Source organism: Chiloscyllium plagiosum, chromosome 14, assembly GCF_004010195.1.
Source record: "Chiloscyllium plagiosum isolate BGI_BamShark_2017 chromosome 14, ASM401019v2, whole genome shotgun sequence".
NCBI classification, from domain to species: Eukaryota; Metazoa; Chordata; class Chondrichthyes; order Orectolobiformes; family Hemiscylliidae; genus Chiloscyllium; species Chiloscyllium plagiosum.
The window spans coordinates 76,610,384-76,621,468 of record NC_057723.1 but is presented as its reverse complement, the minus strand read 5'-3'; the positions used below and the strand labels follow the sequence as shown (position 1 = coordinate 76,621,468).

General features: G+C 43.9%; 1 protein-coding gene across 2 annotated transcripts in view; it reads left to right on the top strand.

Annotated features, from left to right (window-relative positions):
• Nucleotides 1-8,936, top strand: part of LOC122556815 (hepatitis A virus cellular receptor 1 homolog) — a 39,174-nt gene extending 30,238 nt beyond the window's left edge. The window contains exon 8 of one of the 2 annotated variants that reach the window (XM_043704020.1): nt 8,683-8,936. The gene's annotated coding sequence lies outside the window, so the exon portion shown is untranslated. Of the gene's footprint in view, nt 1-8,234 lie in introns of both variants that reach the window. The other variant, XM_043704019.1, reaches the window with a different exon arrangement.
• The last annotated feature ends 2,149 nt before the right edge of the window (nt 8,937-11,085 follow it).

Below are 11,085 nucleotides of genomic sequence, written 5' to 3'. Positions count from 1 at the left end.
ATAGGCCGCCCTCTTTCATTTAACAAGGGATTCCAATTCCTTATTAAACCACGGCTCCCTCGCACGACCCTTTCCTTCCTGCCTGACAGGTACATAATTATCAAGGACACTCAATAGTTGCCCCTTGAACAAGTTCCACATATCATTTACACTCTTGCCTTGGAGTCTACTTTTCCAAGCCACACATCCTAAGTCATGCCTCACCGCATCATAATTTCCCTGACTCCAGCTATAACTCTTGCCCTGTAGTGCACACTTATCCCTCTCCATCACTAGAGTAAAAATCACCGAATTATGGTCACTATCCCCAAAGTGCTCACCTACCTTTAATTCTAACACCTGGCCTGGTTCGTTACCCAGAACCAAATCCAGTCTGTCCTCACCTCTTGTTGGCCTGTCTACATATTGTGTCAGGAAACTCTCCTGCACACATTGAACAAACACTGACCCATCTAACGAACTTGAGCTATAGCTTTCCCAATCAATATCAGGAAAGTTAAAGTCCCCCATAACAACCACCCTATTACTGTCACTCATCTCCTGAATCACCTTCCCAATCCTTTCTTCAATGATTCTAGGACTATTAGGAGGCCTGTAAAAGACTCCTAACAGGGTGACCTCACCTTTCCTATTCCTAACCTCAGCCCAAACTACCTCAGATGGCAAGTCCTCATCCATCGTCCTTTCCACCGCTGGGTTTATAATTATAAACTAATAAAAGAGGTAGGCTTGTAGAAACTTGAACCAGAAACAGTTTATTCTGCGTCTTTACAGCTGCACAGCCTGAACAAGAATGACCATGGAGCTCCCTGCCTTCGGGTCACCTGACCACACTCATAAAGGGGCAGCATGCACCTCTAACTACATCTCAAAAACTCCCATTAATATTGGTCAATATTATTTCGGCATTGTAGCCAACATATGTATACATAGTCAGGAATATTTACAAAAGCTTGGAAAACATGGGACAATGACCACATCCACTCCCATCCACCTTATGCAAGCCTTTCCTTCTACAGTCTACATCAACATGATCAGTCTGTCAGGGGATAGCAGTTTCTAGATCGTCTCCTTGTCTGAGGACCCATTTCTGATATAGTCTCCCAAACTTCCAGAAGCTCTAGATGCATTCAACAGATACATCCCTCTCTGATTGGCTGTGATGCTGCTTTTGTCTCCTCCCTGGGTATGGCCAACCCTGGCTCAGAGACCAATTGCTCAGTTGACAGCACAAGTTCCATTTAGTCCGGCTCTTAATGTTGAGACTCACCCCCACCCGTTGGTGAGGTTAGATGACTAAATGGTGCCCACGTCACCTCCAGACCAGTGCATCCTGAGTTTTCATCACATAGGCCAATGGTCTGTTTGAGCCACCACCACCACGGGGAGCCATTTCTCTCAAGACGTATAATTTCTTGCTAAGACAGACTGTCTCTTTGGAATATCCTTGGCCTTAGTGTTTCCACCCTTCCGGAGATCTGTCCTTCTTGATTTCATTCTACCACCTCTCTGGTCTCTTCTGGATGCAGTAAGTCAAACATGGTTTTCAGCTCGTGGTTAAACACTAAGGAAGCTGGCAGCTACTGTGTCGTTGCATGTGGTGTGTTGCTGTACACACTGAGGAACTTGTTAAATCACCTTCCTAGTGACCTGTCCCCTTGTGAAGACTTTAGGATCCACTTCAGGGTTTGTACAAATGTCTCTACCCGTCTGTTTGTCACAGGGTGACACTGAGCCGATCTCTCGTGTCTGACTGTGTGATTTTCCTAGAACTCCTTGAACTCTTGCACCACAAACTGTGGACCATTGTTACTCATGGTGAAACTGGGGCTTTGCCCGAAACATTGATTCTCCCGCTTGTTGGATGCTGCCTGACCAGCTGTGCTATTCCAGAACCTCTCTTGACTCATTGTCCATTATGACTTGTTCGGGATTCCTGAATTTGGCAAATATTTCATCCAGTCAGTCTGTTGTTGCTTCTGCTGATACCGACTTCCAGACCACCACCTTGGGCCACTTGGAGTGGGCATCCATGACCACTAGTAATATCCATCTCTCTACCAGTCCCATGTAATCAATATAAATCCGCTGCCATGGTGTATGAGGCCATTTCCATGGAGGAGGGGTGACAATGCCAGTGCATTCCTTACTGATGCGCAGGATTCTCATGACCCTGCCTTCCCCTCAATCTGGAAGATCACATTCGGCACCAAAAGTAGCTCCTGGCTATCTCCTACGTTAGCACCGCACCAGAGTGCCCTGAGTACCTTTGTTCCAGCACCTTTCCTTTTAACAGGAGAGGGATAACAACTCTCATATCCTACATTAAACACTCATCCGATACAGAAAACTCCCACTTCCTGGACAAGTAAGGGCTAAGTAATTCTGGGTGGGTTCCATGACTGGTCCTCCCTCTCAAGACAGAGTCCACACTCAGCTCAAACTGGGTCATTCCGATTGGCATTTGACATCTGAATCACTGACACCGACACCTTGTCACCCTGGGAAAAGTACACCATTATCAGATTCCAGTTGGGAATATCTTTATTCCCTGGTAGCAGCACCTTGACAGAGCATCTGTATTGCTGTGTTTCTCCACCTGTCGATATCTGATTTCATATGGGTAAGCTGACAGAGTCAGTGCCCATCACTGCCAGTGTGCTGCCATCATTGACCGCACCCCCATACGGAAAATGGGGTGAGCAGCCGGTGGTCTGCCAGCAGCACAAAATGGTTGCCATAAAGAAATGGGTGAACTTCTCAACACCAAACATAATGCCAAATCCTTCCTTTTCCACTTGGATATATTTCTCCTCTAGGGTGTAGGTTTGCTCGCTGAGCTGTAGGTTTGATATCCAAACGTTTCATTACCTGGCTAGGTAACATCATCAGTGGTGACCTCCAAGTGAAGCGAAGGTGTTGTCTCCTGCTTTCTATTTATATCTTTCTCCTGGATGGGGTTCCTGGGGTTTGTGGTGTTGTCATTTCCTGTTCGTTTTCTGAGGGGTTGATAGATGGCATCTAGATCTATGTGATGTTTATGGCGTTGTGGTTGGAGTGCCAGGCCTCTAGGAATTCTCGGGCATGTCTTTGCTTAGCCTGTTCCAGGATAGATGTGTTGTCCCAGTCGAAGTGGTGGTTTTTTTCATCCGTGTGTAGGGCTACGAGGGAGAGAGGGTCATGTCTTTTTTTTTAAGCCCTTCAGGAATGCCCGAAACGTCGGTTCTCCTGATCCTCGGATGCTGCCTGGCCTGCTGCGCTTTTCCAGCACCACACTTTTCTACTCTGGTCTCCAGCATCTGCAGTCCTCACTTTCTCGTAACACCAGATACCTGTCAATCCACTGAAGATTTGGTTCATGGTCCTCTGGAACAGAGCCGGCACTGATGTGATGCCAAAAGGCAGTCACTTAGTCATACAGTCATAGAGATTCACAGCATGGAAACAGACCCTTCGGTCCATCTTGTCCATGCTGACCAGATATCCCAACCCAATCTAGTCCCATTAACAGCATTTGGCACATATCCCTCTAAACCCTTCCTATTCATATACCCATCCAGATGCCTTTTAAATGTTGCAATTGTACTAGCCTCCACCACTTCCTCTGGCAGCTCATTCCATACACACACCACTCCATGTGTGAAAAAGGTACCCCTTACATCCCTTTTAAATCTTTCCCCTCTCACCCTAACCCTATGCCCTCTAGTTCTAGACTCCCCCACCCCAGGGAAAAGACTTTGTCCATTTACCCTATCCATGCCCCTCCACCGTCAACCTCTGTCTTCTACCTTTGAGCCAGGTCTGCATCCAAATAGCTAGTTATCCCTGTATTCCATGAGATCTAACATTGCTCTACAGTCTCCCATGGGGAACCTTGTCAAACGCCTTATTGAAGTCCAAATAGATCACATCCACCACTCTGTCTTCATCAATCCTCTTTGTTACTTCCTCAAAAAACTCAATCAAGTTCATAAGACATGATTTCCCATGTTGACTATCCCTAATCAGTTCTTGCCTTTCCAAATACGTGTAAATCACGTCCCTCAGGATTCCCTCCAACAACTTGCCTACCACCGATATCAGGCTCACCGGTCTATAGTTCCCTGGCTTATCCTTACCACCTTTCGTAAACAGTGGTACCATGTTAGCCAACCTCCAGTCATCTGGCACCTCACCTGTGACTATCAATGATACAAATATCTCAGCAAGTGGCCTATCACTCAACTTCCCTAGCTTCCCACAGAGTTCTAGGGTACACCTGACCAGGTCCTGGGGATTTATCCACTTTTATGCGTTTCAGAGCACTTCCTCCTCTGTAAAATGGACATTTTCAAGATGTCAGGCAGCATCAAAGGAACAGGAGAATCGACGTTTCAGGCATAAGCGATAATGGCAACACATTTTTAAGCTCTGATCTCCAGCATCTGCAGTCCTCACTTTCTCCATTTTTCAAGATGTCACCATCTATTTCCCCACATTCTATATCTTCCATGTCCTTTTCCACAGTAAATACTGATGCAAAATACTGGTTTAGTACCTGCCCCATCTCCTGCGACTCCACATATAGGCTTGACTTGCTGATCTTTGAGGGGTTCTATTCTCTTTCTAGTTACCCTTTTGTCCTTAATGTATACATAAAAACCCTTTGGATTATCCTTAACCCTATTTACCAAAGCTATCTCATGTCCCCTTTTTGTCCTAATTTCCCTCTTAAGTATACTCCTACTTTCTTTATACTCTTCTAAGGATTCGCTCGATCTATCCTGTCTATATTTACTTCCTTCTTTTTCTTAACCAAACCCTCAATTTCTTTAGTCATCCAGCATTCCCTATACCTACCAGCCTTTCCTTTCAACCTCACGGGAAAATATTATCTCTGGACTCTCGTCATCTCATTTCAGAAGGCTTCCCATTTTCCAGCTGTTCCTTTATGCGCGAACATCTGCCCCCAATCAGCTTTTGAAAGTTCTTGCCTAATACTGTCAAAATTGGCCTTCCTCCAATTTAGAACTTCACCTTTTAGATCTGGTCTATCCTTTTCCATCATTATTTAAAATCTAATAGCATTATGGTCACTGGCCCCAAAGTGCTCCCCCACTGACACCTCAGTCACCTGCCCTGCCTTATTTCCCATGAGGAGGTCAAGTTTTGCACCTTCTCTAGTAGGTACATCACATACTGAATCAGAAAATGTTCTTGTACACACTTAACAATATGGCAGTCCCTGTCTATGTTTGGAAAGTTAAAATACCCTACCATAACCACCATGTTATTTTACAGATAACTATAATCTCCTTACAAATTTGTTTCTCAATTTCCCTCTGACTATTTGGGGGGGTCTATAATACAATCCCAATAAGGTGATCATCCCTTTCTTATTTCTCAGTTCCACCCAAATAACTTCCCTGGATGTATTTATGGAAATATCCTCCCTCAGTACAGCTGTAATGCTATCCCTTATCAAAAATGACATACCCCCCTCCTCTCTTGCCTCCTTTTCTATCCTTCCTGTAGCATTTGTATCCTGGAACATTAAGCTGCCAGTCCTGCCAACTCCTGAGCCACATTTCTGTAATTGTAAACTATGCCGAGTTTATCTGCCTTCTCTGTTAAGCCTCTTGCAATAAAGTAAACGCAGTTTAATTCATAAGTCCTACCTTGTTCTCTGCTATGTCCCTGCCTGCCCTGACTGTTTGACTCACTCCTTTGCTCAACTGTACCAATCTCAGATTGATCTCTTTCCTCACTATCTCCCTGGGTCTCCCCACCTCCCCCCCACCTTACTAGTTTAAATCCTCCCGAGCAGCTCTAGCTAATCTCCCTGCCAGTATATTAGTCCTCTTCCAATTCAGGTGTAATCTGTCCTTCTTGTACAGGTCACTTCTACCCCAGAAGAGATTCCAATGACACAAAAATGAGAATCCATCTCCCATGCATTCCTCTGCTATATCCTCCTATTCTTCCCTTCACTCGCTTGTAGCACCAGGAGTATCCAGATATTACTACCCACGAGGGCCTCCTTTTTAATTTTCAACCTGACTTTCTACATTCTCCCTTCAGAATCTCATCCTTTTCCATTCCTATGTCATTAGTTCTAATGTATACAAAGATCCCCTGCAGGTCTCTCTCCCCTTTGAGAACATTCTGCACCCTGAGATATCCTTGATCCTGGCACCAGGGAGGCAACATGCCATTCTGACTTTTCACTGTTGACTGCAGAAACATCTGTCTATGTCTCTGACTAGACAGTCACCTATCACAATCGATCGCTTGGAACCCGATATACCCCACATTGCATTAGAGCCAGTCTCAATACCAGGAATTTGGCTGTTCATGCAATATTCCCCTGAGAATCCATCACCCCTTACATTTTCCATAAAATAGTATACTTGTTTGAGATGGGGATAGCTACAGAAGACTCCTGCACTACCTACCTACTCCTCCTATCTTTCCTGGGTTTAACCCATCTATCTGACTATATCTGCAGCTTTTCTCCCTTTCTATAACTGCCATCCATCACATCCCCTTGCTCTTGTAAATTCCTCATTGCTTCAAAACTGTCGTTCTAACTGATCTATGTGATCTGATAGGATTTTCAATCAAAGACACTTTGATTGCAGACATAATCATCAGTAACATGGAAACTGTCCCTAAACTTCCACATCCGAAGGGAAGAGCACATCATTCCACTGAAGGCCATCTTTGTTCCTTCACAGTCTACAGACCCAGAAAATAGCACCGTCTTTTTGCTCTAAAAAAACACAGCTGCAGATTAACTTAGTATTTATGGTTTATGTTGTTAAAATTTAATCAAGAGACAGATCTCAATAAAACATATAATCAAGAAAGAACCCACTCTACTCACTATTGTAGATTTGCAGCAAGGCTGCACTTAAAAACTATGCACTTATCTGTTCCTGTACTCTGAGCTCTCACACACCGGTTCCTCTAAGGTCAGCTGTGAATTTTGCTGTTTGTTAATTTTTCCTAGACGCATTCCAATGTCCAGAGGTACATGAACTCAAACAGCAAAGGCAGTAATTGTGCAGATTCACTGCTGTGTCAGTTAGCAGCGTGGGTTTCTTCCGCTCTCTCCTTCACTGACCATGTGCTGCCTATTATCTGTCCTTCTCCCTTTTAAAAATGCTGTTGTTTTGACTGTTGTTTCTCCAAAGTTCCAAAACAATGCAAAAGCATATAAAGCAGTAATTGCTGCTCCTGAAATTCGAGGAAATCACTTCCAACACCTAAATTACCTCAAAAAAGGAGCAGCTCTTACAGCCACAATTTCTTTTCCATCCTCCATCTTGGTTTACCCAGAATCCTCATTGATCCTTGTAGTGGAACAGTCCCCTGTGTGTCACTATCTATCAGTATCAGCAAAGGCTGGGTCTCCTTTCTGACCCCCATCTGCAATTAGGCCGGCAACAGATCCTGTTTTGAGAATTTCTTTCTCCCAGCCAGTCTACTGAACAAGTCCGCAATGGGTGGGAGTGGGTGTTGTTCTGCACACAAAGATTGGGTCCTCTGAATTTAATTTATTTAAGACAGAGATTGAAAGGTTCTTGATTGTCAAGGGGATCAAAGGTTACAGGGAGAAAGTGGGAGAATGGGGGTTGAAAACTTAGCAGCCATGGTAGAATGATGGAGCAGACTCGATGGGCTGAATGGCCTAATTTCTGTCCCTAAGTCTTATGGTCTGTAGGTCCTTTTGAGACACCTTCTCTTGCTTGAGTTTATTTGCCAATTTCAGGCAATATGGCCCACTCACTTACCTCTGCAGCGATGAACCTCTTGAGTCCAACACGCTGACTCCTTACGACAGCTCTTGTCATATCAGCAGCATGCTAGGGTTGCTACTGCACTCTGTTGAACTTTGCTTCTTTATGCAGCTGGGCATTGATACCCAACTGTGTTTTTTCGCTGGTGGCCACCTCCATTGGGATAACAATTTCCAAAGTGGCCTTGAAATCGGGGTCTCTCCTTGTGAATAGCTTCCATTGAATGGATTCATATTGGAGACCACAAACCCAACAGTCCCACAAAGCATCGAGGAGGAACCCTCTGAATTCCAGTGTTTCACTGATTTGTTTATTTAGCCAACACTTGGGTGAAGTATTCTCCTGCATTTTATATCCATTTATAGAAATGGAAACATTCTGAGATCATCAGTGGCTTTCATGTAAAATAATTCCCCAATACTTTGCGTTGGTCTTGTTCTGTCTTCTTTGCAGGTTTCTCTGGTTGCACCAGATTCCTTCGATTCATGAAGGTCTTCCTCTCAATGGTGCTCAAGAAAACTATTGCCATTAAGTCTTCAGCTCCTCAGTCTTCAGCCTTCAAATGTGAACTGAAATACTCGGTGTAAACAATCAAATTTTCTGTCTCTATGTTACAAGGTCCTATTGCTCCGAATTGGCCCACTGTTTTGTTTGCCTACCATTTTAAGTCTAAGTAGTCAGTTGTCACATGCAGCCAAGTCCCCTTGGAGAATGCTTTCTGAAAAACTTTCATTAAGCTTCCAGATAAGCATTCCCCTCTTCAGCCGTTGGTGATAGCCCGAGTCCCCGCACGACCACCACTCTCGTCCTGCTCGCTAGCGAGTGCTATGCTTCCCCAGCATCGACTGCAGCCCAAGTTCTCTCATGATCACTTCTGATGACATTTTGATCTGTTTTCCAGCAACTCTACCACACGACCTCCTCAATCTCGTGCCATTTTCAAAGCATGGGCAACGTTTGATCTCCTTCCTTTCTTCCGAAAAAGGTGGTATATTTCAGTCATACAGTTCATAGAATCATAGAATCCCTAAATGTGAAAAGAGACCATTCACCCACCCTCTGAAGAACATCCCACTTAAATATGGCCCCCAACACCATCCCTTGCATTTCCCATGGCCAATTCACCTAACCTGCATGTCTTTGGACTGTGGGAGGAAACTGGAACATCCAGCAGAAAAACATGCAGGCGTGGGAAGAACATGCAAACTCCACACAGTTGCCCAAAGCTGGAATTGAACCTGCATCCCTGGTGCTGTGAGGCAGTAGTGCTAAGCACTGAGTCACTGTGCTGTTGTGACTCAGTCTCATTGTCCATTATTATGTTTGGGTCTAATTATAAGTTGCTAAAGACCATGCGATAGGCTTGTAGAAACTTGAATTATGTGTCTTTACAGCTACACAGTCGGACTGAGACTGGCTCCCAAGCTCCCTGCTCCGAGTCACCTGATCTGCACTCTTAAAGGGATAGCACTTATTTCCAAAACATACATCACAATTTGTACTTAAAAACATTAAACAGAGGTTAAAATAAAGTGCACATTGAAGCAGATCAAAGAAGTATTCAGATAACTTTGCTGTCAGTTACTCTGTAGCATTGTACAACAGGCATTTTCACTCTCTTTAAGTACGACGCCCTATGTGGGTGTTGGCAATAATGGATTTCTATTTGTTGGGTCCTGATTATGGTTGACAAGATACCGCAGTGGTGCCCTGTAACCTTCTACCATCTCTGGCTGACCATATGTCCTTTACTCTTACCACTTGCCAATGATAGATGGAAGGATTTGCAGATTGATAATCAATCTGTTTCACCATACCATGAGTGCACCTTCAGCAATCATCAAGTTCCAAAGTAGGACTTTAACCTCGAGCTTCAGGCTCAGGAATGCTTCCCACTGCACCACAAGACCTCCAAGGTGTATAATTATCATAAAGGTCCACTACTTCCCTGGAGTTTTATGTTTTCACCTTAGAGACACCTGACCAAGAGAACCTGACCTTTGACACGCCTCAATAGCATTGTTCTTGATTGATCATCATATTTAAAAAGAATATGTAGTCTTGACTCCTCCGAGTGACCAACCAGGTCATACCCTCCACCTATCCCCACCTCACCATCCTGTCCCCGCCAACCCCTTTATCTGCAGCTCCCCCCTCCGCCCCCAAGTCCTGAAGAAGGGTTTCACCCGAAACATCGACTCCTCTACCTTCCAATGCTGCTCAGCTTGCTGTGTTCTTCCAGCCTCCTGCCTGTTTACTTTGAAAGATTGTGGCAGACTGACTTCTGTTGAAGGAAAAGGCATTCGCATACTAAAGACTTGCTTCGTTTTATGCATGACAACATTACATTTTGTTATTTATTATGTTGTCACATTGATATGTTATTGCATTAATTTGTAAATAAATCATTAATTTTGGCCTGTATACACCTTGTGTAGCATTTGATTTTTCAGTTGTAGGAATCATGCATATATATCAGTGTTTCTAAAACAAATGTTAAAATGTTTAAACTTAAATAGCATTACATCAAATTCGCATAGAATTTACATTAGAATTTACAGCTCTGACAAAGGCCAATAGCTAGTGTTTATGCTAATCATAAGCCTCTTCCCTCTGACACTGTTTTGCAAATCTGTTTATAATATTATGTCTTATAGCTAGTATAGTATGTCAGTCTAATAATATGAGGTAAAGGATGTCTTCAACAGACTTGCTCATAACATTATCACTGTATTTTAGCATGTGACCTGAGCATTCTTAGGTCTCAGACTCCATCTTGGGTCATTTGAAGTATCACATATTAGTGAAAGTATGCTTTTGTTTTGTGACCAAATTAATTGAGCGAAAGGCAAATTTCACAAAATGAAGATGTTTTGTATGTTGCTGATGTCACAAACCGTGTCAATAGTATAAGAAGATCAGAAGTTTTGACAACCATTAACATCATTTAATGTATATAATGTCAGGACAACTGCTCAAAGATAAATCATTTCCACATTGCAGAGGGAACACTTAGATTTCTGAACATGAGCATGTTTCACTCTGAGGAAGCTTCAGCGAAATTGCAAATTTCTCCACACCGGCATTGATTGTGTCTACCTATGTTGTTGCTGCTGTGAGCTACTCACTCTCTGAGCTCTTGCTACTGCAAGCATGTCTTGGATTACATTTCCCAGGGTCAGCCCTGGATCCTACTGCTGACCTGCAGCCAACCAGCACACCAGCTCTCCCTCCTCACCTATCCACTCCCACAATGCACCTCACCCCTCCACCTCTCCGTCTTCCTATTCCCCTCCCCCTCCCT